The sequence below is a fragment of the Platalea leucorodia genome (assembly GCF_965183815.1).
Source record: "Platalea leucorodia genome assembly, chromosome: 4".
Lineage (NCBI taxonomy): Eukaryota > Metazoa > Chordata > Aves > Pelecaniformes > Threskiornithidae > Platalea > Platalea leucorodia.
In genome coordinates, this window is record NC_138826.1 from 13,050,749 (window position 1) to 13,077,240 (window position 26,492).

The following is a 26,492-nucleotide window of genomic DNA, read 5'->3' on the forward strand; positions in this document are numbered from 1 at the left end:
AACCCACCACCCCGAGGTGGCCTTGCTTCTTGCAGTAGTAAGAATACGCCTGTTTAAAAACTGTTTGTTTGCCCTGAGATGTTCCTATGCTATATAATGATGTCATGTAATAATATGAGTTAAAGTAGCTACAATAAAAGGTAGGATAGGAAAGCAGGAAAAGCAAAAAGAATAAGAAACCCAGAAGTTCTTTATGCAATACGATCTGATTATCAGACTATAACCTTGTTAAGCTGAGTAATAATCAGAATAATTAACATGTTTTGCTCTGATTTTAATTGTGAGTTTAGCTGGAGTAATTTGAAAAATATACATTTGATTATCATGTTAAACAAGATCCTTTTACCCTTCTTAAATTACAGTTACTAATTTAGTATAATAGTAAGGTCTTTGGTGAAAATAAGAATAAGGTCCCTTATAAATTAAAAATAAGGATGTACAGAGAAGAGTACTAAGTGAATTGGAATGAAAACTTGGGAAAAAAAGAAGCCAAGCCTGTCCTGGGAATGGTTTACAAGCTTTTAAATGCAAATATATCAAAGCTTTTTGTAAGCCATGGATCTCATTTTTAATCGCTCTTCCACTGTTTGAAAATCAGCCACATAGGCTCTCACTTGGTCAACATTCATTTTACTAGTCTTAGATCTTGATCCAAAATCTACTGAAGTCAATAAGAAGACTCACTGTGCATGCAAAATTAAATTATTCTTATTAGCATGTCAGAAGAGCTTTCTCTTGCAGTATCCCACCATTGCAGCATGGAAAACCAGAGTACAGCAAAATATTTGGAAAGAAGGTGAGATTTTCTTTATGACCCTGCACATGACCTGGGCTCACAGGCAACGTACCGGACTTCATCAGATCCTTGAATGTGTGATTTCAGTAGGTGTTTGAGCCTGTAAACCTTTGAGGTTTTTCAGAGGTTACCCCAATAAGTGTAAATTTTTATATTTCACTCTGATTCTTACTCAAGCCCCATATATAAGCCCACATATTTAACATGTAGTTAGTGTAGTTAGTTTCATATGCTACTCAGATACCATTGTGGTTTCCCTATCAGAGACTGGTGCATGATCTACTCTATTAAAAGATAAATAAAATGAAATATGTACAAAATCCTCCTGGTAGTTTTGTAGTCAACAATGTACACATATCAGGAAACCAGTACTGCAGTCAACAACAGTTAATATCCTGTATATCATTCCTAGGTTGTTCTTGCACACCTGACATCCACCATAAAACTTAGTCAAGGGTAACCATTTGCGAAAAGGATTTATGATGTCTTGGAGAATAATCTCTATGCTGATGCTCAAAAGAAAATACCAGTAACATCATCTGAAATGAGAGCTTTAAAAATGCTGGCCAGCCAAGTGACCAGACCCGAGTATTCAATATGTTATCCTGTTTACCCGTGTGCCCGTTCACACATTTAGATACCTTTTCACTGGCTTGTGTGTGTATTGAAGTATCTAATTTTTCTATTTGTGTTTAGAATTTCTTTTACATCTGAAAGAAACCTGTTGCAATTATTCTGTCTTTGTTAAGTTCAAAGTTGCTATTCTCTTCTACATCCAATGTTATGTGTAAGAGAACTACTGTGGTCTCTTCTTCCCTTAACATCAATGTCTGAATAGTCAAGACCAGACAACTGATGGGAAGACTAAAAAAGTCTAAAAACATTAAATAATTTGTCTACATCTGTAAGACCACTGGTGAAATGGGAATCTGAACCCCAGTGTAAATCCTAGCCTTTTGTCCTGTGAATTTGACAATGCTTTTTTTCATCAGAAGGTTTGCGATTCAGTTAAAATGCTGCTGAGAATGTGTACATTTGCTAAATCAATGGAAGGTCAGCAGCACGTAGGATGTTGATGGAGGCCAAGCAAAGGAGAGCATCACACTTGTGATTAGATTGAATCACATGTGACTGCAATTCCTTGTGCTTAATTTTTCATTAATTAAGAATCATAAATTATTTTTATCAAACTCAGCTGAAGGGAGCATTTGTGAATGATGTATATTGATAGTTAACGTCATGACTTGCAACAATGGTAACATAAGTTCTTTACATAAGTAATTTACCCAGTGCATTTTAGAGGGAGATGTAAGTAAAGCATGACAGTGATGGAACACACACATATACATACATACATGCAATCATACATATACAGATATATATGTACCCAAGGAGAAAAGGTGGACTTCTGGGTCCTAATGACCAGCTATCCCAGCCCTCTGAGCAGTATATCAAATTTTCATCCCACAGACATTACAAAGTAGAGGAGAGGGAAGCTCTGGGATGGTTTTGTGTTTGTGAGTTTGGTAATGGTTCCCAGTCATTGCAAGATAGAACTGACAGGCTCTACAACAGCATGGATATAGTTTTAGAGAAGTGTCGTCTTGCCCATTTCCTCCTAGTGAGGGTTTAAACTACACACTGGACTATGAAGCAGTGTAACACCATTTCTGACTGCATGCCATTGAATTTCTTGCAATTGAATTGCTTGTCACTATTCGGGTATCACAGGTCTACTGAGTGATATTCTAACCTGCAGATGAAGAGGCCTAAATGTATTATCCTGCTTGCTACTGTTTTGCTTTACCGTAGACTTCATTTGTGTCTTTTGTGAAGTCGTTGAAGTCAGGATCTATGAAGGTCTGTAGATGCCTAGCTCCCCTAGCTTCACAAGAGGTAAATAGGATCTGGATTCATTCTTTCCTTTACAGTCTGGGCCAAAGTCTGATGCCGGCCTAAATTTCTGACAAGGGGGAACATGGATGGAAAGTGCTCTGAAGGTCTCCTCATTTATCTCTTGTCAAGGTTTGGGAACTGTAGCTTTTCTCATCAGAGACTTGTGTAGCTAAGTATTAACAGCTATAGTAGTTACTCAGATACTGCTGTAATGAATAGATACATTCATATATATATATATATAGTTGTATTGTTTACTATTAATTTAGTAGTGGTTTGCCTGTATTCACCCACACTTCAGTATGCACTGAACCCTCCTCCCCCCTGGTTTCCCCTTCATTGCTGTGGAGTGAGCTGCATGCCTGATTTTCTGAACTAGCAAAACTCAGTGTCTGCCTTGCTGATTTCCAAATAAGTCACTGCAAGTGCCAGTCCATGGGGACACTGAGTCCTTTTCTGTGAATCAAGATTTATTTGCTTTTGAAGTGTTAATACTAGAGAGGAGGAGACATCTTCCTCAGCTGCCTTAAGGAAGTAATGTACTATTTTAATATGTTGCTGTGGATTAAGAGGACTGCTGAAGGGCAGAATGGCAACCTCCTCTTTGATCCAGATGACTGGCTCTGTAGGTGGTGGTCATTAGAAAGGAGAAACAGCTCCATCCATCCTATGACTCCAGCTGTAGGGAGTCATAAAGCTGGTTTATATCAGGCCAGGTTTTCTATGCAGGTTGTGTCAAAGCCTGGCCAATTCTTTTTGCATTCCTATTTCTAACACGCTGCCTCTCCTAGCTGTCTACAGGGCTAATGCTCTTATTCAGGCTTTCAGCATCTCATGTCTCAATTATTGCAATGTCCTTTTCCCTGGCCCTGACAAATGTGGCATGGCCATCTCCGATTCATTCAGAATGCAGCTGCAGAAATCAGACACCTAGCTTTCTGCTTCAGGCATATGACACATCTTTTTGAAACACTCCCCAGCTTATTACACTAAAAATAGGGCTGCCAGCCTTTGCTTTCCAGATCTCTCTACCTTTGCCATACCTCACTGTGTATTAGGAGGTCAACTGCTGCCTCTGATTAACCTGTGATTCTAGTCTCCACTTCGGCTTGCAGCCTTTATATGGTTTATCAGTGTGCCCAACATGCATGGGAGGAGGTGCTTTCTAGGGAACATCCACTACTCTATGCCAATGCTTTCCTTAAACAAAAGAGAGAGTTTCCTCTTTTTTTTTTTTTTTTTTTCTTCTTTTTCTTCTGTCAGTCACACAAAACCTTGGTCATAGTTGGGTTTGGGCTCACTTTTGGCTGCCTTTAGTTTGTAGTTTTGCAGGTACTGTACTTTGCAGTTCTCTGGAGCAAAGACCACTGTTGTGTTGATATTTGCATGTTAATTAGAGCAACAGACCGCTGGACTATGATTGGGCTGCTGAGATGCTGAGTTAACACAAGTAATAATTAATGAAGTAGCTGGAAAGAGTTATACAAAGTAATGAACCAGACAGAGCAGACAGTCATCTGTCTGCTGGAACAAAAATGAGAGCAAAAAAGGCGGTAAAAGTGAAGGAACCAGAGGAAGGAAGAAAAGAAAGGATGGAGTCTCGGTGGGGGAGGGATTGAGAGGATTAACAAGAGGGGATTTACAGAATCACAGGTAGGGGGTTCTTGCAAATTAAGTTGTTATTTTTTTTGTTTGATGGGCGTACAATGCATTAAATCATTTGCATAACATTCCCAGGCCCTCCAGCTTAATCCTTACAGTTCTGAAAGATTCCTTGTTTGAGGGGGGTTAAATTCTCTAAAGAATTTAGGGCCAGGTCTACAAGGAGGGTTAGCACCAACTCTTTTCTTCTTTTGACTGTGGTGGGAGTTACACACCTAATTAGGACTTAAATATTTATCCTTCAGTGGAGTTAGGACTTTGTTCTTTTTTATTGTATTTATGGAATGTTGATATTTCATTTATCTGAAATAAGAGATGGAGGAAACATAATTTAGGATCAAAAAACGTGTTTGATTTTCTCCTGGGCATCAGTTCTGGGGAGAATTAAACATTTTGTGATTCAATGTTATTAAACTGTTGAAATTTGCAAAAGAAAGTACTAAATTTTAAGACACGTATTTTTTAAACATTTCATTTTGAAGTGGTTAAAATAAAACATTTAGGCTTTCCTGATGTTTTTTCCCCTGAAAATATTTCACGTGAAACTATTTTCTGAGATTGCCAGGATATGTGACTTTACAGTGTTCCTCCTGAAACTTCAGGTTTTTGAAACACAAAATACTTGCAACAAAAATGTTTATTTCTGCTTGTTAGAAACCAGAACCATGTATCATAGAATCATAGAATTGTTTAGGTTGGAAAAGACCTTTAAGATTATCAAGTCCAACCATTAACCTAGTGCTGCCAAGTCCACCACTAAACCATGTCCTTAAAGTCAGCATAGTTATGAGACATAGGCTTCTCAGTGGATGTCTTGAACTTTGTCCTGCATGTGGCTTTTTGAGAATCTGTCACTTCATCTGCTTTCTTCCTGGTTTTGACTTAGATATGTGGCATTATCCCTGTTTTGTGAGCAATTTTTACAGAAAGGAAAATAGGGAATTAACTAAATGACTAGTAAGTCAGAGGGATGGTCTGAATGAAATCACTCTTATCACAATAGTATTTGATGATTTTTTTGTTTACCAGCTGCTGTTCTCAACCTTGCATGCATACCTGTGTTTATCTGTAGGAGCAGACATGGCTCTGCTCTAAAGTGAGGACCATATGTGATTCATCGTGTTATATGACACAGGATTGCTCTTGTCTCAGGAGGACTGTGCACTCTCAGCTTCTCATCTCTTGTACATCCATATTGGTTTCATCCACATCCAACTGTTTTTAGAGGGAAAAGGCAAGAAAAACAAACACAAACAAAACTTGCAACTCCCTTAGATGTTCTGAAAAGCAACTCCAGTGAAAACCCTATGAAACATTATTTGCTAAGTCAAACCAGCTTTAAATTCTGTCAGAGAGATGATTATTACAGGGACTTTCAAATCCTGTCTGTGTAATCCTTGCTCTACTCTGGATTCTCTGCTAATCCTACACCTGCTCTTCCTAATTCCCCCCTATTTAGTGATATAGGCAATACATTCTGTTTTCTGGTTCGTTAATACGTCTGTCCGGACATGGGCTGCCAAACCTGTACAGGGTGTTTAGCATTTGAGGATACAGATGAAATCTGATGAAGTTGTAGTGGAGGGAAAAAAAATTAAAATCGACTTCTAAAATACATCTTGGTTGTTCTAAGATCTGTGTAGTGCTGGTCTTGCTCATTTTTAGGTAGTTTTGGAGGAATTTCTCAGAGGAATTAAATTTAATGTCTTCGAATGTTGCTTATACACATAATCATTAACTGTTTCTCCAGTAGCTGAATGCTCAGGGGGAATGTCTTAGTGCTGCAAATAGTGCCTGCTTTTGGAGGGGTTCTTTTCATTAACATTGAAAGGTCATGTATTTTTCCCCTTTAAAAAAAAAAAGGGAAAAAAGAAAGAAAAAGGAGAGAAACTGCACATACCCTGAAGCTATTTGTACTGACATGGAAATGTATTTAAGGCCCAGCAAGTTAGAATACCTTAAAATGTTGACCAATTTGTAAAACAAACATTTTCTTCTTAAAATGCTGTGTTTGCATGCAAATGTTTATGTGTGTATTTGCACACACCCCCCCTACTAAATATGGGAATATCTGTTATACAAAATAGGTTAAAATTATTTTAACTTCTTGTTATTCTGTTAGCTTTTTGCTTTTTACAAAACAGGATTATTAAAAAATGAGGTAAGTGTGGCTTCCTCCCAACAATGTTTTCAGTAACCAAAACTGATAAAGCGTATTCTAGAAAGATAGATGGGGGGCCAGATCATCAGTTACATGACTTCTAGTACGTGATCACAGATACTATGAAATTAACTTTCACAATGCCTGTAGCTTGAACCTCTCCCTTATATGCTGATTTTGAACTTCTTTATGCTGATTTTATACTTGAGTGACAATATGGAATTATAGTCTTAGGCATACAATTACATAAAACTAATTTACCAGGCTGGTAGGTGAACTGCTAGTGAATTGATTGGCATCAGCATCCATGCATGTCCTCTTAACTTGGCAATGCAAAGTGGCAGAAATTAGTTTAGGTCAAAGCAAAAAATGCTTCAACTAAGTCTAATTATCCAGGGATAAAAGTATGTGCACAGACAGGTAAATGCCTCAGGTAACATGCAGTAAGTTGTTAAGCTGAGATGAACTGACTGCAAGTCTGAAGATTTACTCCTGGCTTGTCCTAGTGTAACCAAGATCAAAATTGGGTGATGATTCTTTAAAAAAAAACATGAAAATTGTGACTAGGTTTTATGAATTATTGATTTTTAGTGTAACTAGTTATCCTTGAGAATGGACAACTAAAATGAGGCTGAGTATAAAATTTTCCCCTTCAGGGTAGCAGAATTCTAGGATCTCATATCTCAGGATTTGTAGGGGATGAGGTGGGAACTGAAGCTGGACGAGAAATAGCAAGCAAGAGGCCTGAATATAATATTAAGAATATCTAACAGAATATCTAACAATTTCTCACTTCTGTAATCCTGGCTGTTGCATAACGTCATTGGTCTCTCTGTTGTTGTGTCTCATTGTAGAAATAATTTAAGCTCTCTGGGACAAGGACTTCACATTTTATTTCTAACTATGGTGCCTCTGAGGCTGAATAAATAGTGCTCTGATTGGGAGGCAGACAATTCCGTGTTTCCAAAGATATGAAACTTTTACTTCTAGGCTGGATGCCCTTTGAGGTATTGAATCCTTATCTGTCACTACCCCTTCAATTAGCTCTGCTTTTTTGGCACTGTTCTGGAGCTTAATGTCTGGTATTGAAGAGTCTCATCTTTGGTGTATAGAGTAAAAGTTAGAGTGGAAAGGAAACAAAGTTAGACTGAAAAGCCCCTAATTCTGATCTGAAGAAGAGCTAATTCTTCTGGGTCTGAAAAAGAATTTGGGGAGATTAAGCAGTATTGATGCAACCTGACACGATGATTTGCTTCCAAATAAAACCTTATTCTGATACGAATCAAGTTAGCCATTAACCTTTCAAGTAAGGGTCAAAACAGTCTTACAAAGCACGTTCATCTTGCCTTGAGTAGGCCTGTTATTAAGATTGCAAAGCTCTGAGGTTATCATTCTTGACTCCCTCTTGTAATCAGGACCACAGACTCGTCAGGAGAACAGTTCAGCAATCAAGCGAAAGATGAAGATCCACTGCAGCCTAAGCTAGTCTGTGTCAGGTTTACTGCAGGTCCCTTGTGTCCCCCTTCACACCCTACTCAGTAGTTGTGTTTCCTATTTGTTCTAGCATTAGGGTTATGTGCCCCTGCAGTGGGCTGGTTCAGGTTGATAAACCAGCAGGCAGATTGAGTTGAATGAGTGCCAATGATAACACAAGAGGAGAGGCAAGAAAATCTGCAGCTAGAGGCAGAGGAGACAGGAGGATCCTAATACCTGTGACTTGTGTCAGACTATATTGCTGTGGCATTAGATTTTCTGAGGCAGTATCTAAAAAAACCTGTTTCTCTCTGCTGGTCCAGAGGGTCCAGAGCTGCGTGCATGAGATATTTGATGTGAAGCAATGTGGCTACTCTTCTCCCCATCGTCTCCCATCAGAGAAACAGGAGATGAAGCCAAAATAAACTCAGAATTCAAGTGTCTTTAGTCTTCTTCCATACCTCTTTTGTCTTGTTAGTTGATGTCACTGCTGTGAGGGGGCTCGAGAAGAAAAACATCAATATGAACAGGACACACTGAGCTGGAGTCTTGTTAATTAGCCTTCCGCCAACTCCCTGAAAGACTCTGGAGATAAGAGCATGTCTAACAACTACATTCACAGAGGTTAGCATAGTTTTCCAGTGCCTCTTAGGCAACACTCAGCTAAACGTGGAAGCTGGCACTGTTCTCGTGCTTGGATTTTGCTCTGGCTCTTCCCAGAGCCTTAGTATAACAAGGTTGAAATCACTGAGTTTTCTGGAGTTCTGCCATTTTAGTCACTATCTAAATTGTCCCAGTGATTTTATTATGCAGGAGTACATGGACAAGGCAGATCTGAGTATAATAAAAGGGAGAAAGCTGTGCCAAATCAGCACCTGAATCAAAGAAGAATTTAGTCATCTGACATCTGTTTCACTTGTCAGCTAAAAAAGTTATGTAATTAACTCAGATACAAGCCTACGAAAAACTACAAATGTGTCAGTAGGATTACAAACCTGGAAAGCTATAAGGTTTACATTTTTCTGTGCAAGTGCTCTGGAACTAGGGGGGAAATCCACATGCTCACAACTGCTGACTAAATGCTTATAACTTAAATAATTGTTTGAGAGAGTGTATATAATCAGATAGCAAAATTCCTAGAGAGATGATTAGCACACAAGGTAGACTTTCTTTTTAAAGGTTTCTAAAATTCATTTTAATGGGTGAGAAAAGCTGGCTGATGTTTTACAACTAACTAAGTGCAGATATAAAAGCTATCTCATCCATGGTCCATGCAAATGTTGAACATTCGCTAGAGTTTAAATCTCTGGTGAATTTTCTGCTATAGCTATACAGCAGCCTAATATTCTTGTCAGAACAGATTTGCAAATGACCGATAAACCTAAGAAGAAACTAAAGCTGAAAGGATGCTCTGGGCAATATTTTTCTCTTTAGTGACTTTTTGTCTGAATCTGAGTCATTGATAAGTTTTCTGGATGCAACTTCTATTCAAGCTTAATAAAGAGATTAGGATATGTGGAGGAGTAAACGTTGGCTTATTAAGAAAAGCAGTTAATTGTTATCATATAGTAATGAAACTTTATTGGCTTCCATGACGTTTCATCTAGGCTGTGGAGAGAGTATTTTTCAGAATCTCTCTAAAGAGGGATGTCCAAAGGACATTACATCTTGGCTATGCAGAGTAAGCCAGCCAGCTCTAGAGTGACAAATGTCATTATTGATAAAGTTTTACATGAATTGGTCAGTGGTCTTAGAAAACTTCCTCAGGTTACACTGGCTAAAAATACATGCATGATTGAAATTAATAGTCTGTCTGCATTTATATTTAAGGCACTTGAACAGAGGCGAGGAGATACTCATTTGCTGTTTTATGTATTTTATGAATTAATAAATAACTTCAGGCCTCCAGGAGCTTGAATCCTCTGGAGAGATTTCTCTTGACTCCAGGGAGCTTTGGATCAAACATCAGAGAAGGTGCAGGATTCTTTGGCAGTTTTTCATAAAGCCATTCAGAAAGACTTTGTGCAAGTCAGTTTGCGCGAGCTATCTGACAATGACAGTGTGTGAAAATAAACAGTAAACATCCCTGTTATTCAGGAACTTTGGAACTTAACAAAAAGACAAAAAGTATATCAAACAAATTAAATATTCTTTAAAAACATAGCTATGGAGCTGGTGACCTGAAGGAACCATTCCACCTCCAGCTTCTAGTAATGTGTAGTCTCTGCCTCAGATTTTTTTCTCAGACTGGGATGTTCAGCTGGATGAATTTTCAATTTCTTTTAAAAAGGAGAGAATCACCGTATTCAAAGCTATTCAGTGATTGGGACTGAAATGTCACAAAGTTCATGTCTGTCAACAACTTTTTTCTTTGTTGACAGCATTTATAGGCTGATTGCCCCCAAAGAAGATACTTGGCCCATAAATATGTGATAGGAAGAAGGACAGTCTTCTATTAAAGATACTGCAGTCTTCTATTAAAGATACTGCATTCAAGCATTTGAGGTTTGGCACAGGCTTTCTTAAGTCTTTTAATGAATGTGCTGCTTAATTGCTTTGTGTCTTATCTTTCCATTATTAAAAGTGAAGGTGAGAACAGTTGCTGTACTTATGATATTCAAAGGATAACTGAATGAATGCATGTGAGGTAATCAAATTTTCTGGAGATCATTTGCCCCATAGAAATCAATGGTAGATAGATGTAATTATCATTATGAGATTGATGTAAATTTGATGCCAATTATTTCTAAAGTGAAAATAATTTAAACTTCACAAATTAGTTAGAAATGTTAATCATTTCTCTGCTTTTGAATGTTAACAATTGGGCACACCATTATCTATTAGAATTTGGGGAAATGGGGAAAAAGACATCTCTGACACTTTTTGATGGATCGGGTACAATAGAATAATATCATGAGAGCTGACTAAGGAAATACTTTCCAAATAATTTATTCAATAAAAAGCCCTGGCAAAGTCTGCTATTTATCATGTTCCTAGCTCTAATTGAGTGAATTCTGTTTTTTATAGTAACAGCTCAACTGATGAGGGTGGCAAATACCTTGTTGGAGACTCAGAAGATTAAGCAATTATGTGAAAAAGAATGTCTTCACCACATTCAATAATTATTACAAAATCACACCACTTGTAATCCTGAGCACTATTTGATGACCCACTATAGTCAGGAAGAACATCTTTTAGTTTATTGACATGACAATATAAATCTGTGATACCTTAGTTTTCAGGGACCTGGATGTTCAGCATATGCTAGTTGCTCTTTTAGGCAGTTCTTTTATTCCCATAGAACTTAACGCAGCCTCAAGAGAAGGTTTCTCCTGCTAGACTAAGGGAAGCAGAAAATTCAGCATGAACTCTGTCTCTCTATGCGCTTTTACAGCCAAAGTATTCCTTTAGCAGGGTTAGCACATCATCTAGAGAAGGATACATTTTTTTGAATGCTCCATTTATCTGTAACAACTGGGCTTAATAACATATTTATAAGCAGAGGCTGTGGTTAGAGTTGGTTGCTAAGACCACTACCACTCTTGACTTTTTTGCCTCTGTTTCTTTCTGACTGCCAGTCCTCGATTATTTTCTAGTTCTGGTTATGTCTCCATAACAAATTGCTGTCAAGCACATTGGGCTGTCGATTTCTAGCATGTTAACTACTGCATAGTAACTGTCCATATGCTCACTCTTACAGTGTGATAAATTTGATGGTGCTTACTCCTTAGTGAAAGTGAGGAGAAATGCGTACACATGGGCAACTAATGTACAATAATGTTGTGAGTTTATGCAGGGAGAAGATTAGAAAGGAGAAGGCCCAGCTAGAAATTAAACTGGCTACTACCGTTAAAGATAACAAAAAATGTTTCTACAAATACATCAGCGACCAAAGGAGGGCCAGGGAGAATCTCCCTCCTTTGTTGGATGCGGATGGAAACATTGCTGCGGAGGGAAACATTGCCACGAAGGATGAGGATAAGGCTGAGGTACTTAATGCCTTCTTTGCCCCAGTCTTTAATAGTTGGATGGGTCATCCTCGGGGTTTTCAGACCCCTGAGCTGGGAGATGGAGATAGGATGCAGTATGAAGCCCCAGTTGTCGAAGAGGTGGCAGTCACAGACCTGCTCCTCCACCTGGATGCTCACAAGTCCATGGGACCAGACGGGATCCACCCGAGGATACCGAGGGAGCTGGCAGAGGAGCTTGCCAAGCCACTCTCCATCATTTATTAGCAGTTCTGGTCAACTGGGGAGGTCCCAGATGGCTGGAAGTTAGCAAACGTGACACCAATCTACAAGAAGGGTCGGAAGGAGGACCCGGGGAACTACAGGCCTGTCAGCCTGACCTCGGTGCTGGGAAAGGTCATGGAGCAGATCGTCTTGAGTGCCATTACGCGGCACAGGCGGGACAACCGGGGCATCAGGCTGAGCCAGCATGGGTTTATGAAAGGGAGGTAGGTCCTGCTTCACTAACCTGGTCTCCTTCTATGACAAGGTGACACGCTTAGTGGATGAGGGGAAGGCTGTGGATGTTGCCTACTTGGACTTTAGTAAGGCCTCTGACACTGTCTCCCACAGCATTCTCCTGGAGAAGCTGGCTGCTCATGGCTTGGATAAGTGCAGAGAGTGGTGGTGAATGGCGTCAAACCCAGTTGGCGGCCGGTCACGAGTGGTGTTCCCCAGGGCTCAGTGTTGGGGCCGGTCCTGTTCAATATCTTCATTGATGATCTGGATGAGGGGATTGAGGGCACCCTCAGTAAGTTTGCAGATGACACCAAGCTGGGTGGAAGTGTCGATCTGCTGGAGGGTAGGAAGGCCCTGCAGAGGGACCTGGATAGGCTGGATCATTGGGCCAGGGCCAGGTGTATGAGATTGAACAAGGCTAAGTGCCAGGTCCAGTACTTGGGTCACAACAACCCCATGCAATGCTACAGGCTTGGGGAGGAGTGGCTGGAGAGCTGCCTGGCAGAAACGGACCTGGGGGTGTTGGTTGACAGCTGCCTGAACATGAGCCAGCAGTGTGCCCAGGTGGCCAAGAAGGCCAATGGCATCCTGGCCTGTATCAGGAATAGTGTGGCCAGCAGGAGCAGGGAGGTGATAGTGCCCCTGTACTCAGCACTGGTGAGGCCGCACCTGGAGTACTGTGTTCAGTTTTGGGCCCCTCACTACAAGAAGGACATTGAGGTGCTGGAGCATGTCCAAAGAAGGGCAACGAAGTTGGTGAAGGGTTTAGAGCACAAGTCTTATGAGGAGTGGCTGAGGGAGCTGGGGTTGTTTAGTCTGGAGAAGAGGAGGCTGAGGGGAGACCTTATTGCTCTCTACAACTACCTGAAAGGAGGTTGTAGCGAGGTGGGGGTTGGTCTCTTCTCCCAAGTAACAAGCGATAGGACGAGAGGAAATGGCCTCAAGCTGCTCCAGGGGAAGTTTAGGTTGGATATTAGGAAAAACTTCTTCCCCGAAAGGGTAGTCAGGCATTGGAACAGGCTGCCCAGGGGAGAGGCTGAGTCTCCATCCTGGAGGTATTTAAAAGATGGGTAGACGTGGTGCTCGAGGACATGGTTTATTGGTGGACTTGGTAGTGCTAGGTTAATGGTTGGACTCAATGATCTTAAGGGTCTTTTCCAACCTTAACGATTCTATGATTCTATGGTTCTATAAATAAAGGAGAGTTATCTTGCTTTGTGGGAATTGACTTATATAACCATAGCTTTTACTTCTTTTTTAGCCTTCTTAGTACATGTAATTTTTTCATTCACCCACACGTGGAGTGAAATTAAACTGGTGTCTTTCATTGGTGTGATCCCTATGTTTTGAGGATCTTAGAACCTGCAGTGCCTGAACAAAATATAATTGACACTTTTATGACTCGAGCTGACTATGAGAGCAAACGATCCAGCATAGTAGGGACTTCACAATGTTGTTTGGCTTCACCTCTGTTCTCCCTGGTTTTCACACCAACCACATTTGTTGTGCAAGGCTTTTCACTGCAGGTAATTCTGGTACCTTTGTCTTAACTGAGTCTAAGTCTGTTCTGAAATTTCACTTTAAAATGCAGTCCTGTCTGGCCTCTGACTTACCTACACCCTTTCTGTACTAAAGTTATTAGATCCTATTCCGTCAGCTTTCCACTTTTTCCCATGCTTGTGTGATCTCTGTGTGATGTGTTTGGAAACGTTTTTTCCACCACTGGCTTATCACATCTTGTTTTCTTTACCTATGGAGCGTACTGCCATCTGAAATGATATGTTTGGGGCACTTTTTTAACTTATGTACAAAAGGTCTTACAGAGAAATCAGCTGTACTGTATTATGGTATTGCCCCCTATGGCAGTGGGGACAGTATTCCCAGTGGCCAGAATGGCCTGTCATTTGTTTTTTGCTTGTGAGTTGAACATGGCCCGAGAAAGCTTAAGAGAAGGCTACCTTACATGTTGAGTGCAAATGTAGAACTATTGCTAGGAGCATCCAATCAACTAACCTCGTCTGCATCACTGAGCAACTGACAGACCTGGACGTTAATATGTGTCTATATCTGGAGTATATCGTCCAGGAAGTAGTGCAAGAAAATGGTGGTAATATACGATCCTGTTTGAGGCTGCCTGAATAGTAAGAACTTGTAGCTTTGCTCTCACCTAGTATCCATTAGGCGTTATAGAAATAACAAATGATTAGTAGGCAACTCGAGTTCTACAGCATAGTAGCTGTGAGCATCCAAGCATTGTGATCCTCGGAGTCTTTAATGTAGGGGTTGGACAGGGAAGAGACAACTGAAGAAATACATACTGGATATTAAGCAGCAGGTGGAATAACAAGAAATGGGCAATACTGGAATTTGCCATAGATGATGATACAATCATTCCTAACTTATTTTCCCTATCATCAGAAGCAGCCCCATTACAGTCTGAATTGTGTCATTAGAAATATTATTTATCAGGTTCTCATTAGCAGTCATTGGCACTCAACAGCTATTGCTGCATGAGTTGTCTGTACTGCTGAAACTGATAGTGATTATTGGCTTCTGATAACAAAAGTGCATCTTCATCTTTGAAGCCAGCTAGTTGATTGGGTTAAATTTGTTCCATACTCTCCAAAGTCAGGAGTGAGCTATCACACGGTTTAACATCCCCAGCTGTTTGAAGCCGTTAAAGCATTACAGGTTGAGTCTATGTTTCCGTTGTCATCTCATGAGTAACAGCACTGTTTGAAGTCATTAGTGCCTCAGCCTTTCAAACATTAATTGAAGTTTGGTGAGCAGACACCCAAATATCTGACGTGAAGTATGATACAGAAGGACAAGTCATGTTCTCAAAGAACTTTGCTAAGAGTAGAAGCAGAAGGTGATTTTTTAGTTTGACTCCAGAATGACATCAAGTCACTAAAGCAAAATTACCATAAATGTTAGTGTCCTCTTCAAACAGACAATTTTAAAACTGCTGCTAAGTATGATTCCTCTTTTTCTTCGCTGTTGGAGGATTACTTCTGTACAGTTTTGGCAATCAGTCTAATAATGAGTAGGATTCTGATTTAGCAAGATCAGCTACACAGCTAGGAAGGTCACTTCGAAGTACCCACCATCTTTTGTTCCTTTTAAAAAAACTTGAAATTAGAGTAGGTTTTTATGCCCCTCCTTGTATACTGTATTTTAAGTAGAAAGGTAAGTTCTGTTACAGCAATATTCGTACAAAAATCCAGCAATGCTTTGCCCTGGTTTGGTTCTAGTTACTGTTATAGAAGGGCAATTAACTATAACGTCTATCGTGCAAGAAAGCCTTCTTGCAAGCTCACAGCTGTGTGACTGCTAAAAGCTTTAGTCACACTATTAAAAAGCCAAGGAGGGGTATATATTGAACTTTCCATCAGGATGTCTCTGGAGACAGAGACAGGTGACATTCAGTCTTAAAGAAGGCTCTATTTGGAGGTGATAACATTAAAACATATAACTTGCTGCAGTACTTCTGCAAAATCAGTGCTCTTAAAAAAATGGAGCCTACTTTTGTTCTCATTGATGAAACTCTGCACTGGGTGATGAAGATAGAGAGGTATAGCCTCAGTTGGTTCAACCTCTAATAATGCTATTAACTTCTAATCATGCTCTATTAGCCTCAGTAGGCTTTTGTACCAGCTGAGGTTCTCTCTTAAAAATTGGTTTTCTGTCTGTATTGGACTAATTGATCATGCCTGCCATGGTGGTATATGAAGACAAACCAAGAATGCTGATCCTTTGCTTTAGACATTGTAAATGTAGATTAGATCATGAATTGAAGGTGGGGTAGTAACAAAATCCCAGCAGATTGATGTATGATACTCATTTTTTCACTTTTATTTAAAAGCTTTGAGGAAATGACTTGTTTTAGAAGAGGGCAAACTGCATGGAAAGAAAAGGGAAAGACAAGAGGGTCAAGGAGGAGCAGCATCAGCAACTCTGGAATGGAGTAGTAGTAGAACAAAAGCGCCTTACTTTCTATATTGTCATCCATCTTGGATGTCATATGGTATGTGGAAGGAGGGAAATGAGGCATGGGGCATCATTTCCTCATGAATATTTTATCCCTCATGCTCTTTCAACATCTTCATATGACCTAGAACAGCTTTCAGGTACATGTGTCTGAATAGGCTCAGGAAGTCATCTCCATGAAAAACAGCTATACTGAGTCTTAGTCAGCTGAACAACAGTGCCCTTGTTTAATGTGAGCTTAATGCTTACATTAAAGTTGCTTAGATATCACAGGTGGCCTGTGACACTGTAGTTCCATTTGAGACCCAGCATTATGGTAACCAGAGGGTAATAGCAGAACTGAAAAATTTAACACAGTAGGTACCTAGGTGCATATGTGAAAGACCGTGTAGGAGTGTTACAGAGCGACTCTACAGAGTAATTCAACCATTATACCAAAACTGGTAATGAAAAAATGTGTTGTGTTATTGCTTAACAGGCTGCACTGAATTCCCTTAACAAAAACCAATACAGAAAGTAAAGAGAATTATTTATTGTTGGAGGTGGAATTCTTTTCAGACACATTCAGTATGGATAATTTAAGTTCATCAACTGCAGCAACAAAAATAAAAAGCCAAGCTAACAACTGGCAAGCAGATGCTAATTCTCCAATTGTTCATGCAACATGGAACATAATTTGAAGTGATTATAAAATTAATGCATTAATACAAAAAAATGCTTTGGAGAGAAACAAATCAGATGAATGTGCATAAAAAGAACTAGCTGTAGACATAATTTGTAAAGCTGTGCTTTATTCTTAGTCAGAATGAAAAAATTAAAACTAAACTAAGGAGAAGTTTTAAAGAATATTTCAGAATTACCAGATAAGAAACTAAAATGAAACAAAGCATGGAGCTTCAGCAACGCCAACGCATAGAGACTACTTTGGAATTAAAAGGTACGGAAAGTGTCATTTCATATATTTGGAGGAAAGGAGCACTTCTATATGTGAGTAAGTAAGAATTCCGAGTTGTATGAGCACATATCCTGGATGAACATGACTCAGAGCCTGGAAGCAGGTAGATGGTAGAACAGAACTGTGTGCCATGAATCTGAAGAGACTTTATACTGAATGGTGAGAACTGGAAAATTAACAGACAAAGCTGGGAGACTCTGTGCTGTCTTTGGTGTTTTCTCCTCTAAGTGCATGCTTGTTGTCATGGTTTAACCCTAGCTGGCAACTAAGCACCACAGAGCCACTCGCTCACTCCCCCGGTCAGATGGGGGAGAGAATCAGAAGAGTGAAAGTGGGAAAATGTGTGGGTTGAGATAAAGACAGTTTAACAGGTAAAGCAAAAGCCACGCATGCAAGGAAAGAAAACCAAGGAATTAATTCACTACTTCCCATCAGCAGGCAGGTGTTCAGCCATCTCCAGGAAACCAGGGCTCCATCACACATAACGGTTACTTGGGAAGACAAATGCCATAACTCCGAACGTCCCCCCACTTCTTTCTTCTTCCCTCACCTTTATAAGCTGAGCATGACATCATATGGTATGGAATATCCCTTTGGTCAGTTGGGGCCAGCTGTCCCAGCTGTGTCCCCTCCCAGCTTCTTGTGCACCCCCAGCCTACTCGCTGGTGGGGTGGGGTGAGAGGCAGAAAAGGCCTTGACTCTGTGTAAGCACTGCTCAGCAATAACTAAAGCATCCCTGTGTTATCAATGCTGTTTCCAGCAGAAATCCAAAACACAGCCCCATACTAGCTACTATGAAGAAAATTAACTGTGTCAGCCAAAACCAGCACACTTGTCTCCTTTACTGTAGTTAGCAGAGAAACAACCTATCCTCCACTGTCCTCATTCACAGCCCAGAGTCTAGGCTTACCTTTCCTCCATTGCACCAACTTTATTTGTAGAATCTTTGATTTTTTTGTAACAGTCTCTTGAAATTAACTTCAGTGGCACAGGAGGACAGGCTCAACATGCTGCTTGAAATGTTTGGTCTGGTTTAGTGAACATATTTGTTAAAATCACAGAAGATTTTGTTGCTCATTCTCACCACTGCCAGAGGACTCACCACAAAGTAGTTTCTTTCTGGTTTTCCTCCCCACCTCATTTTGATGACCATCATATGGTAGGAAAATTATCCTGATTCACACCCTCAAGCAAGAGACTTCATTCATGCTGAATTTCTGTCCCTGCACTCATTTTTTTCCATCTCCATGCCTAAAAATCAAGAAGTAGCAGAACCAGGTGTACCATGCCAAACTTTATATTGATCCAGCAAATGTATGCTCAGCTATTATCATCATCTGTTGCATAGATGTGTGTTGAGAGATAGATAATTACTTGAAAGCAATTCTGTTTAAATCTAGTCAGAAAATATCACTAAGAACCATTAGATTGTATAGTCATCTCTCGAGAGAAAAGAAGTGTAACTCTCAGTGCAGGATTTGTGGTGCCAGCTCTCATGATTTTGTCAGGAGTCTTATGATATGTGTCTTTTCTAAAGTTGCCAGCTGGTAGAATGAATTTTAAATTAGAAGGAATTTAGATTTTTGTTAAAATAAAATTTCTAGACCTCAGAGTTCCACAGAAAAGCTTTAAGAAGTAATGTAAGTATTACCTAATGGAACCTCCTTTCCTCATACCAAGAACAGCCAAAAAGTAAACAAAAATCCTAAATTAAATGGGATTTTTATTAATGACTCTTTGGAGCCAGATTCTTGTTTTTCAGGTAGTTAAGTTTGAAAATACTGTCCGAGTCTTTATAAAATATATGAGCAAAATAAATGAAAGAAATTCTTCCACTTGCTGAAAAATAGCATTTATTTTTGCAGATAATTTAGTCAGCTTACAGCTTTTTTACTGTATATAAGTTTTCATTTTCTTTCACATAAGTTCCCTACAATTTCAGGGAAAAAGAAAAGTCTGAAATGTGAATTACTTTTTCTTAAAAATATTGATAACTATCGTGAAAAACTGTACTTTTACTTCCCCCTCCATCCCCCTTCTACCACCCAGAACATACATCTTGGGAAACAACCAAATACTTCAAGTTCTACCTTGTTATACTTTTTATTAAGGTTATACTTTCTTACTTTCAGAACACGAAAGCAGCAAACACTAAAGGATCCAATATTTGCCTCATACAGGTATAATGCCACCAGCTGCCATGAAGTCAGTCCCAAGAATTTTGCCAGTTAGGGCAAAACAGATGAAGGAAAAATAGCAGTTTCTTACCAACCCTACCTGGTTCAAACAGCTACTATACAAAGTTATCACTGGGTTCCAGTGGTTCATAAGCACTCTTCTTGCTGGAGGCACCAGCCCCCACCTGAGAACTGATGGACCGGTTTAAGTACTTTGAATAAAATCTGCCATGTTTATTGAACAGTTTCAGCTGGTGGATTTTAGGTGAAACAAGATGAGAACATTTGTAAGGAATGGAGGGATAAGAACCTTGTGCAGAGAGATGGAGATGAGCAGGTACAGATAATAACGTCCTTGGGACCAGCAGGACACCTGTGCCCACAGTCTGAGGTGCATGTGGCTTCGTGATGTTCCCTCCCCCTTGTTTCTTCACTTTAGGTATGCTACAAAACATAGGCGAGAGTAACAGCCTCTGAAATATTAAACAGCACAATGCCACACAGGTGCCAGGGCTGGCCAGAGGCAAGTGGCATGGCTTGAAACAGTTGGCTATGAAACAAAGTGTTCAGTGAATTGACCATCTGTCCAAGCTTGGCATAACTGTGATATAGCAGAGACCATCAGCAGACCATCAACATTGCTATTTAAAATTGTTTACTGTGTTAACATTTTTTAAAAATTTGTGGCTCCAACTCGTCGCCGGTCCCATCTCTTCTTTCACTTTTCTGAAATATCCCTGATAGAAGGAAATGGATTCCACACTGCAATGGAGTTGTTTGTGGTAGAGGCAAGGTGAAGGCCAGGTAGATCTGAAACAGACCTTTGAGCAACCTGATCTAGTGAAAGATATCCCTGCCCATGGTAGGGGGGTTGGACTAGATGATCTTTAAAGGTCCCTTCTGACTCAAAACATTCTATGATTCCATGATCTCTAGTTATCATTGCATGCACTGACATAACACTGGGGATGCAAGAGGACTCCTTGTGCCAAAACGTCTGAGGTGAGACCATGGTCTTGTTGGCTCTTGTGACAGCATTAGAGTGTAATGTTCCTCTCTCCCAATTGTTCTCATTTGTGGAAGTCCGAGAGAGAGTAGGAGAGAATTTATTCTTCCTCTGTTTTAAGGGCTGGAAAGTGTAAAATTTCCTTACCAGTCAATCCATTTATCCTCATTCCAGCCAGTCTAGTGTTACTGTTCCTCTGTCTGCACTTCCTTTTCCATGCATCTTCCTTCCTACCATAATAGTTGTGTCTAGGTGAGTCTGGGTCTTTCTTGTAGTCACATAATCATCCTCAACACAGCCTTCTTTATAGGGTATGTATAGAGCATGTGATATGTCTCGGGGTAGAGACTGACTGAAGACAATGAACCACCTGAGAACATCTCTCCCAAGAAGAAAACCTTACTGTAGGGGGGTATGAAAGAGGCATAACTAGGGAAAATGGAAAACTAGGCATCACATGGAAAACAGGAACACAAAAGATGAAGCTTCCTTTATAATGAGCTTTATTTACTTTGGAATAGTTTCCCTTGTAGGCTTGATAAAAGATTCATGCAAAGATTTGAGTGTTCATGAACCCTAATGAAAATAAACAGACCAGAAACTCCTGAAATGATAAATCTCTCAGGCCAGGTAAATTCCTGATTGCCTGTAGCTGGGGGTTGAAACCTATTGAGCAGCTGTCTGGCCATCAACTCAGCCATCTTCACAATGTATTAGAGACTTTTCCTGCCCCAGACTATCCCTGTTTATACCCTGTTTATAATGGGCTAAACCCCACTGTCTATATGCAGTGAACACGTGTCTATAAACTTTACAACTCAGGGTGTGTCAGTCACCCATGCTGTTGGCTGTTTTCAATGCCTTTCAGAATTAAGTTCAAAGCACTTGAAGTTCGAGTACATTTTAGGGAATATCACAAGAAATAGGAAAGAAGACCATGTGGATTTCGAGTTTATCATTAACTTGCCCTTCATGGAAAAGTTGCTCCCTTAGTGTCCCTCTTTTCCCTGTCCCTTTTGTAGCTCTGCTTAGGTTACCATACTTTTAGGCCAAGAGTCTCCTCTTGCTTTGATTAGGATTAACGATGCTTAGGGCCCAGTATTTGGTGCTGGAAGATGCTATTGTTTGTAATACGCTTACAGTGCAAGTGGCTTCTTTCTTTTTGTGCCATTGATTGATTAGTGGAGTTTGTCCAAGTAATTTTCCCTCTTGATATGTGCACTTTCCTTCTCTGCCACAAAGTTGGTGTGAAGATTAACTAATTAATTAACTAGAATTTGATTTGAGGGAGATTTGAAAAAACGAGAAGCTTAATCTTTTCATGTTCCTTCCCCCAGAACTGATTGCTCCAGAGCTAATGTTTGAGAGTGTGATTAAGAGCAGAGCCTGATGAATTCTATTTTCAGTAGTGCTACAGGATCACAGTGGGTGAAGCTAACCTTGGTGCTTTGGGCTCATACAGCACTTCTAGCTTCCAAAACTCTGGCTAAGTTAAGATGGACCTTTAAGTTAAGAGGAATGTAAAATTGAAGGTGTTCTTGTTTGTTCCAAAACTAACATTATAACCCTAGATATTTAAAATTAAGATTAACACTGAATGGAAACTAAATGGTTTTAGATTGGATAGGCCCAAAGAGTTTGTGGAATCTCCATCCTTGAAGGTATTTAAATATTGGCAGGACAAGGTCCTGAGAATCTGTCTGTACCTTTGAAGCTGGCTCAGTATGAAGCAGGATTTTGGAGTAAAAGACCTCCAGAAGTCTTTACCTCCCTAAATTAAATAATTTAAATTATAAATCACTTTATAATTCTAGATAAAGCAAAAGTAGCTCTGAAACACCCTGCAGTAATCTATTAAGTTATATTAATGAAAGGTTTTCTTTATTATTTTTAGTATTACATTTCTATTTTTGCATAAGGATGACGCAAATAAGAGTTTGTTTCCTTTTTTACAGTCCTCATTAAGACACTAGGTGCATTAACTCAAGTAAGAACAAACTGTAGAATCTTTATTTTCATTTAATTCTTGTCTAATGGAAATGGAAGATGCACTTAAAAAGCTAAGATTTAAAAAGTGATGCTAATCTTCAGGGACTCCTTTCTCCCCCATCTTGCCTTTTTTCCTCCTTTAGTTAAAAGTTATTAACTCAAAGCAAAGGCATATATTTTAAGAATTCAGCCTAGCTGCTGGGATTGCAGCTTACTCTTGGGAAGGTGAAGGTCGATGTTTCTCTCTGTCCAGCCTACAAGCAGTGACTCAGCAACACACACAAAAAACCTGAAGATGTGGCAACTTCTTCACCTTTAATGGAAAAAGAAGCAGTTGAATCTTTTCAGGTCTGGTCCAAGGTGAAACACTTTTGAGAATGGGGCCTCTGCCAAAGCTCAGCCACAGAGAGGAAAGGCTGTAGGTAGCAACCTGTCCACTTGATGAATGTCCCCATGCTGAAACTAATGAACCGGGCTGTTTGTAGGTGCACTTCCCTTTTTTGGTTTTTGATAGAAACGGGACCAGGCCTATCTCATTTGGTGCTTCAGATGTTTCCTGAACTGATGTTCAGAGTAAGGAGCAGTTGTTATTGTATGCCGTTCTCTCTCAGGAAAAATCTCCCCCACACCTCTGGACTTTATTTATATCTCCATTCATATCAGGTAGGATTAGCAGAGAGAACAACTGAATCACATCTGCACAGATGTCTCAGCCTCATGTTTGCTTTTCATGAGTCTGTATTGCATTGACCTAACCTTATACCTGGGACTTTGGTGGTATGAAAATTCAGATAATGTGGAGAAACCACATTAAACTGGGATTAGTCAAAGCACAGAAAGCTGAACAACAATAACAGCAATTGTTCATTAATACAGTTAATACATTAATACTGATTTGGGTTTGTTATGTTCAAGATAGAGAAGGTCGCTAGTACTTATTCACTGGCATTCAGACAGCAGTCACATATTAATGAAAATCTATTGTGTACCATGCTTGAAAAAGAAACATTGAAATGCCCGCTGACTATTAAGATTATCATTATCACTGAAAATCATAACAGTAGTTGTAATTCTGGAAGTGTTCCTAAACACAAAAAAAGAAGTTTTTGTTTAACTTGAATGTTTAGATATTGAGAGAATTAAAGCTTTTTCTTTTTCATTTATTACAAAATATTAATTATTTCCGTCAATATGGGAAGGGGGAACAGTGAGCTGCAATGTCCTTTTATTCACCTAGAACAATCAGAAATAAGTTTTTAAAGCTTACAATTATTAGTCAAAAACTTTCTACAAATTATTAAAACAAACCCATTAAAAAACATCTGGATAGGACTCCAGATATTGTGCTCAACCAAAAATGGGCTAGAGACAAAAAGCAGAGGATTAGGCAGTTTATAATATAAAAATTTAAGGCCATATTTTTCTTAAATCCCGTAACAGAAGGAAGACATCACGTTCAGTCAATGATCTTATTCAGTGCATAGGGTAACAGGACTGCTCTAGTTTCGGGAAATGTAATTTTAAAATGTGTGTTTGCTCGTGATGTTTTGCATTCAGTGCATAGAGGAATATTCTTTAAAAGCAGATGAAATGTCTTTTCTTGTCTATTTCTTTTTTTTCTGGTTAGCATATGTGTGTGGTGGTGTTCAGTGGCTTTTCAATGCTCTTTGCTTAGCTACTTATAAGCATATGCTGTAAAAATGAGTAAAATCTCTCATACTTTTAGTATTCTAAAACCTTTAAGCAGGACACTTTGTGCAGAAGAGCTACTGACATCTTGTGTATTTTGTGATAACTTCCACATGTAGATGCATGCTCTTTTCTGGCTATGTGTAAAACAGAGAGGCAGACATATTCCTAAGGTAAAAATTTCTTCCAAAATTTCTCCTCCTCCTTTTGAGATTGTTTTGAACTTTCACTAAATAATGGTATTATTCTGTATAGGCAGAAGAGGCAATCAGCAGATTTTTGGAAGTGACTGTTTATGTCCCTGTCTGAAGCTTGGATAAGGGGGAGTTATACAGTGTTTCTTTTATTTTCCTAAGCTGTTATGGATACATACATGCACTTTTTCTGTCTGATAAAATGACCCCAGATGTTTCCCACAGATAATAAAATATGGAACTTTAATTGGCTGCTTTCTTTTGCGGTCACTTTTGGCCTATAATGAACTTCTTTGCTAATACAGAACAGGTAAATGGATTCTTTTTTCCAGCCACTAGCCCGCTTTTTATTCCAAACCACATTCATCAAGATGCCAAGTGCAATTTTCAACAATTCTTCTATTAGGAACACTGCACAATCCCAGCTTTCAAAAATATTGGCAGGTGATAATTTTTCTCTCTTAAAAGATAGTCCTTTGCCATCTAGAATTCTGCTGACAAGAGATTGTCTTATCGCTCAATGAGCACTAAATCTTTCATGTGTGCAAACAAGATGAATTCACCATCTGAACCTTTCACCACGTCATTTCTCTTACCTTTAAACAGCCAAGATTTGAGGAAGATGGTAGTATCCTACCAGTTATGGACGTCTTGTGGGTTCTTGGGGGAAATGATGCTAGAGTTCCTGCTGTCCAGAACTGGATTGAGTCTCAATCTGAATTACACTGTCTAGTGATCATGAGCACAATTTTATTTGGGCGAGACTTGGAGTGTGTTACTCTTCATAATAGCAAAGTGCAGACTGATTTAATGAGTTTGGGTTATGCGTCTTTGTATGAATAAGAACCTTTTTGTTCTTAAGGCACTGAGTTATAGTTGCAAAATAACTTGTCCACAGACGTTTTCCTTGTGTTAAAGTGGTCATTTTTACTTATTTCTGAGGCCATTCCAAACTAGGTCATCCTTCAAAGGCAATATTACTTTTTTTTTCTTCAGTGTTAGAAGTGTAATTCTGTCACTGAAGTCTTTTCTTTCCCTACAAAATTACCGCACTTTCTGAGTTAACAAGAACTTCTGGCAATAAAACACTTTACAGTGCCTTGATTGAATTATTGGTGTATTATTTTAATGGTGTCTTAATGAAATTGCTCAGCAACTAACCTTGTCTTTTAGTTGGCATTAGAGATAGCTTCAAAACTGTCAGCTCTAGCTCATTTCATGTTTTCATTTAGGTGCTAATACGTTTAGCCAATTATTTATTTAAATGAGAGACTTGGGCCAAATTTTGGTGGTTCTACTCATGAGAGCAGTTCTACAGCAGTTGATGTTAGCCCATGAGTAAAGCTTGTTAAACTTCACAAAGGCTTCAGTCTCCTCTTTCCTTGTTAATATCCAAATAAATACTTGAGTTATTTCTTTTTGGTATTTTTTTCCCTAATTTATTTGCTCTTGCAACCACTTACTGCTTCCAGTAACTCAGTCCTGTAAAAGGAGTTGGTCTAATTTGCTTTACAGTAGTGTTGCATTTATTTCAGAATGTCATGGCCAAAGCAGTTCCTTTCTTTGGCTTGTTTCATTTTATTTCTTATTCTAGGTCTTGAAAAAGCTTAAGCAATGAGCTAGTTCGATTAGTTAAAAGCAGGGCAAGTTGCTTTAAAATGCATGTGTGAATTGCTGAATCTGGAGAATCAGGTTCTCTCTTTACACAATCTTCATGCCTTGTAAATGGCAATCCAAATGCAGAAGTGATATGTAAAGTGGCAGAAATTACATTTTATTATGCTGGACTCCATAGCACTGATGCTCTTGCAATCAGTTACCATGTAAAAAAATCAAACCCCACAGCCCTCTAAAATTATGTAACTGGCATGCAGAGAAGCTGGAAAAAAATGCAAATGTTTAGAGAATTTAAGTAGGGAATGCCCTGCTTTTTTAAGAGTAGGACATTTCTGTTCTTCCTTGCTGATCTCCTCTTTTGCTGTACTTCACTCTTACATTTTCCTGTGAGAAATGTTACTGGGTCCATGCGGGTCACCAG

The 26,492-nt window shown here is 39.3% G+C and overlaps 1 protein-coding gene across 1 annotated transcript in view; it reads left to right on the forward strand.

Annotated features, from left to right (window-relative positions):
* The window catches only part of SORCS1 (sortilin related VPS10 domain containing receptor 1), a gene marked incomplete at both ends in the record, with an annotated part of 310,932 nt that overhangs the window by 153,039 nt on the left and 131,401 nt on the right, over positions 1-26,492 (forward strand). The gene's annotated exons all lie outside the window — the stretch shown is intronic.